The 5,508-nt window shown below is 38.4% G+C and overlaps 1 protein-coding gene across 9 annotated transcripts in view; it reads left to right on the top strand.

The window, feature by feature from the left end:
* The window catches only part of RHBDD1 (rhomboid domain containing 1), a 30,830-nt gene that overhangs the window by 132 nt on the left and 25,190 nt on the right, over positions 1-5,508 (top strand). For 2 of the 9 annotated variants that reach the window (XM_065074036.1, XM_065074034.1), the window contains exon 2: positions 2,257-2,344. The exons of 2 other annotated variants lie outside the window; for them this stretch is intronic. The gene's annotated coding sequence lies outside the window, so the exon portion shown is untranslated. Of the gene's footprint in view, positions 1-265; positions 671-1,154; positions 1,287-2,256; positions 2,345-5,508 lie in introns of those variants that run through there. 5 more of the 9 variants (XM_065074038.1, XM_021292097.2, XM_065074037.1 and 2 more) reach the window with 5 other exon arrangements.

Raw genomic sequence — 5,508 nt, 5'->3', positions numbered from 1 at the left:
GTGAGTGTGGAGGCGGGAAGGGGAGGGGGTTCGGGCTGCCGGAGCGGCCGCTGCTCTTGGCTGCTGCCAGCTCCGCAGCCGTCTGCCGCCGCCTCCCGGCGGGCCTGGGCCCCGCGCCCTCAGCCCGCCGCGACGGGGCCCGGGGTGGCCGTGGCGGCGGCTGCCGGGGCGGTGTGAGCACCCCGGCGCCCGCGCCTCCATGGCGGAGGGCGGGAGTCGGCCGTGGGCTGCGGCGGCCGTGAGGGGCGCAGCCCGAAACTGGGTGTGGTGTCCGGAGAGCCGCCGCCCTCCTGTGCCGACGGCTGTCCGGTACGCCGAAACGAAAGCGCCTCAGAGGCGTTTGCGATGGGGAAGGCTTCCCCCGAAGCCGTGGGCTTTCCGGAGCCTGTCCCTAGCGAGCTGCGCAGCACCGGGAGCGGAGTTGGTGGAAACGAGTTGAGTTTCAGAAATAGCAAAAATGCTTCATATTTCGCACTAAAAACTCAGCGTGTCCTCCGGCCCCGTGTCTGGGGTTTGCTCTGGCAGAGGCAGCTGAGGCGGCCCCAGGAAGGGGTGCCCGTGCCGTGACACAGGGCCGGGCTGTGGCCGCCGGTTCCCGCCGTCCGGCCCCGCTGCCCGTGTTATCAGGAAACTGCAGCGGCACCTTAGTATGTGCTGCGTGTTAACTCCGGTAATAATGTTATTTATTTATTACGTTTCAGTAGTATTTTTGCAGGTTATGTAAATAATCGGAGAATTAAAAAAAAAAAAATGACCAGAACTAATATATCTTTCTTTCCTGGTGAAAATGGTAAAAAAAGCAAACAAACAAACTCAAAAACATGAAATAACTTGTACCTGTATCGAAGGAGAAGCATTAACAATGTACCTCAACTATATTTGTTAAACTTTCTTATGTGTATGTAAATACCTAGTTTAAGTAATTCAAATGTTTATAAAATTTATTTAATGATGCCTGAGTTGGTTTAATTTCCTGAGATAGTGCAGTGGTGTTCTTTGTGGAGTTGCATTTTGTTAATACAAAGAGATGTGAGGTCTTGACGAGAATTAACATTAATGCTAGAAAGTATATATTTCTGAATGGTTTATATATTTAACTAATATTATTTAAAATGCGTTGCAGTAGGAAGTAAGCTTTCTGTCCTTTCTCCTAGAAACTGCAGACAAATTTTCCCTCAAAACAACACAAATGCTAAACTTCTAAGAGCCTTTGTGCTTCACCCTTCTGAAATGGAGTCAGGGAAGCATGGGTTGTTTCATTTTAATTATATTACAAAATTCTTGAGGTAAATAAAGGAATATGCTCTTCTGATTTAATTGTCCATTTTTAGGATTATGCAAGTGTTAAGTATTGCAATCAAATTGAAAAAATCAAATAAAAACATCAAAACCCCTGACCCTAATTAAAGTAATTAAACATCTGTGAAGTTAAAGCTCTCTGTGGCCTTATCAGAAGTTGACTATTGTTCTGATGTGTCTTTATTTTTTAAGCTGTGACCAGACCTCACCTCCACTAGTACAGTGATATAACTATAAATAGTCACGCTGATTCTACTTCTCTAACTTGCATTATGTGTAGATGCATCTTAGCGTTTTGAGTGGTAGTTACTAATTACTCTCTATTATGAGATGAGGATAGAAAGAATATTTATCAAAACTTTGTGTCACTTTCCTTCCACAGAACTGGGAAGGGCTTAACATGTTCATTATCTGCACTCAAAAAGTTATGACAAAATAGTTCTAAGTGACTGCAGAGGTTCAGCAACAGCTGATGCTTCTAAGAAATAAATTATCTATTGAAATATTATTTTTCTTTTTAGCTTGGTCAAAAATGTTTATCTGTTTGATTACATGTGGCATATACATTTAGAAGTAGAGAAATCTCTATGGTGCTTTTAGGTTTTCTAACAAAAAAGAAAAACAACAACCAAAAAGTGTTAACACTCTTATGGTTCCCGTACAGATCCTGAAAGGATTTTTTTTTTTCAGTGAAGGAAAGCTTAGCAATTTCTAAGGAGAGTTGATAAAATGTAGACTTTCATAGGTGTAAATTATAAATATCTATGAAGGCTCCTGGTTTTTCTGTCTATTCTGCACTAAGGTGACATACTGATTTGTCGATTGCAGCAGAATTTCTTTTATATAGAACTTAAGTAAGCAAAAACTACTCCTTTTGATAGTGTATTTATAATCATCTTCTTGACTAGAATAAGGTATAACAATTAAAAGGATTTTTATTAGATGGTTCTGTTTCAGGAGCTGATTTCTATTGTGCTGTGAAAAGGCTGCTGTGATCTTTTTCTCCAGAGGAAGAACTAGAGTGTCTCCAGTAAATGTGTGACAGGTAAATCCCGTTCACCATAGATTAGGCCTTGGCTTTGAGGCATGTTTACAAACAGCTCCACAGGGATTGCCTACCGAAGGTAATGGAGAAACAGGTCAGAAAGACATGTGTTTAGTGGTAGATTAGTCACATAATAAATACATTTTCAATAATTGCCAGTATCACAATATAAAGAAGTTTTCAGTGATTGTTGTTCTGATTTTTCACAAGCTGCAGAGGTTTTGAAGACTTTGTTGCATGAAATAACATTTCTCATGTTGCTACTAGGGTTTTTTTTGGACCCTTTTTTTACTTCTGTCATTTATTCTTCTTGCAACTTGGGATCATGGGCTTTGTTAAGATTCGAGCTGCTTAAGTCATGGTTGTTTAATGTCCAATGTGTGAGTTGTCTGTAATGTGTTGCATCAGCTTGAAGGTCAATCTGGTGTCTGAAACGCTTAATGTAATTTCCAGAAAAAGTTTTCCTGTCCATGCTTAGTCAACGTTGTTGACTCTGAGGGAAGTTCTGACAGAGGTAATGTGGAGCTGATTCTCGCTGTACGTGGTGGGGCAGTAGCTCCTTAGAACTGAAGGACTGTTTGGACAATCAGTCTGATCTCTGCTGGTATTAAAACTTTCAAGTTTCTGTCTCCCTGAGAGTGGCCTGAGGAAGCCCATTGGATCTCCATGCTGTGTTCTTGTGTGGCGTGAGGAAGTTTTGTGTGTTATGAGTTCAATGTCATTGTAGCTGAGTGAGTAATCTGAAGACTTTGAATTAGAAGTGGGTGCCATGTAGGAGGTAAAATACAGTTATCTTAAACACATTTTAGAGATAGTGTTAGTAGTCTCAAATGATGACAGAGAATATAACTGGTCTGCATAATGATAAGCCTTAAAGAAAAGTCCAGTGGATACTTGTTCTGATGTTTAGCTTTCTATATTCATTCTTATTAAATATGTGATAAATATATATAAAGTAAATTGATTTCTTTTTTGTGAATGAAAACATTAATCCAAAATTGTCAAGGCTTCCAGTGATATTACAAGTTAATAACGATAATGAAACAATTTCAAGAACTCTGTATTTTAATTGAAGGAGGCACAGGTTGCAGTCTTCCAGTATTTTTCTTTCTAGATTAAATAGCAGTAGTCCAACTACCGAGGCAATTAGAAGTTTAAATGCATAGTGTCTCAGACGTTCATACTTAAGATGTGGGGCAAAGTATGAGATTTGATCTAGTCCGTTCCATTCTTTCCTTTGGAACCTGTCTCCTTGTACAAAAGCATTGTTGGCATGTATTGTTCAACATGTATATTTCAGCATGAATAGTATTTGTCACAACCTTCAGAACAAAATTCTAAGTTTCAAGTTGAATTTTGTTAAAGCCTTCTTTTTAGTGGTGCTTTGGAGGATTTAAGAACTATAAAGCTTTTTCAGATTTCCTGCTGAAGCAGACATAAGAGGCAGAGGAACTTCTTATTCTCACAGAAGACTTTGAAGGACATTTCATATAATATGTGACGTATTAAAGACTTGGTGATGTAGCTTTTTATGCAGTCATTTTACATTGATATTTACTTTGTGTTGTTTCCTTTCAGCAAGGTAGTTATGGACTTAAATGATTTTAAAATATTTGTATTACAAATGTATTACTTCTCATACCAAATTCTGAAGTGTGTTTTTTCAGTTTAGAGTTCAGTATTCCTTTGTGAATGAAAGCACATTATACCCTTTAAAGGCACATTTTATTAATCCCTAAGTCATTCTTTATGAAGTAATTACTTTTACAATTAGGTCAAAACCTTGCCTTTTGTTATGAACGATGTAATGGAATATACATTTCAAAGCTTATTGTAACTGACAGGTTGTGGTTGACCTTCTCCTTGCATACATATTAAATATAAACAGGATGATTCATTATGTTTCAAGTTTTTGAGTTTTTTCTTGTGTTGGTGTGGTGGTTTTGTTTTTTCTCTCCTGTTGTGTTGTGCCTTCCTTTTTCCATCACCTTCCAGAGTTTGAGGGCAAGAGTAAAAGGGTTTACAGTTTGTTCTGCTTCCTTTGCAGGATTCTTCTTTTGCCCTAAAGACACTATTCCTGTTTCGATCTTTATTTGGATAAGTCTTTATATCCTGAGACTGTATCTTCATAGACAAATAGTGTGTGCCTGTTGAGGGTTATCTGTAGTGTGGGATGGTTTATGCTCAGGACCTGTTATGTGCTTCAAGTATTTTTTAAATTGGTGCAACTCTAATCTGGACATGTAGGTTGAATGCCCGTTTTTTTTTCCCAGCACACTGGGTTCTTTGCTGGAATATGTATTCTGGTTTAGTTTAGTCTAAAAAGAGACTAGTTCACCCACACTTGAGCCACTCTATGTGTGACTTTTTGTGTGTGTGGTGGGGTTTATTTGGTTCGTTGTTTTGTATGTTAGTTTTAAGGGGAGATTGATTGTTTTAAGTAGAAGGGTAATGGGCTGGGCTTTCCTTCGCATAAACATAAATCAAAATATTAGGGTAGTTCTGTTGGTTTTGAGGGGAACAAGTGTACAGAGAGATTCTTTTCATTTAACTTCAAATTAGAGCTATAGGAAAGGCAGTTTAACATTTCATTTTAACTTGTATTTACTAACATATTTACTTTGTTACGTGAATTTTCAGTAATATGAAGTCATAATATTTTATGGTTGCCAAGTGAGCAAGGGGGCTGTCACTGTAAAATACAAGTTTAAATCCTTTGTACTTGGTTAGTACAAAACAAACAGACAAATTCCGAGAATTTTTAGTTCAGACATTTATCTTGAGTAGGTGACAAAAATGCAGACACGTGGCAGCCTAGATGCAAGACAAATGTCCACTTCAAGTCTGTTCTGGAAATTTGTACATTTTGAAGTGGGTGGCATGTTTTCAAAAAAGAAAAAGGAATAAGTGCTTATTTGTTTCAAGCCTCATTAGACTTTTAATAAACAGAGTAGAGGCTGAGTAAGAATGTTCAAAGAGTTGAAAGTCTTGTGTATTTCAAGGGAGTTGCATTCCAGAAGATTCTCAAATAACTACTGTTTTCTTTCTTATATATTTTTCATTTATAAACAAACATATAATGTAGCTGACGCTTTTGATTACTCCCAATAATGGGAATGGCTTATAATACTACTGTAATCATGGTGTAAACTATTTCCAGTCAT

The sequence above is a fragment of the Columba livia genome, chromosome 9 (assembly GCF_036013475.1).
Source record: "Columba livia isolate bColLiv1 breed racing homer chromosome 9, bColLiv1.pat.W.v2, whole genome shotgun sequence".
Classification (NCBI taxonomy): domain Eukaryota; kingdom Metazoa; phylum Chordata; class Aves; order Columbiformes; family Columbidae; genus Columba; species Columba livia.
This window is presented reverse-complemented; position numbering and strand designations above follow the sequence as displayed.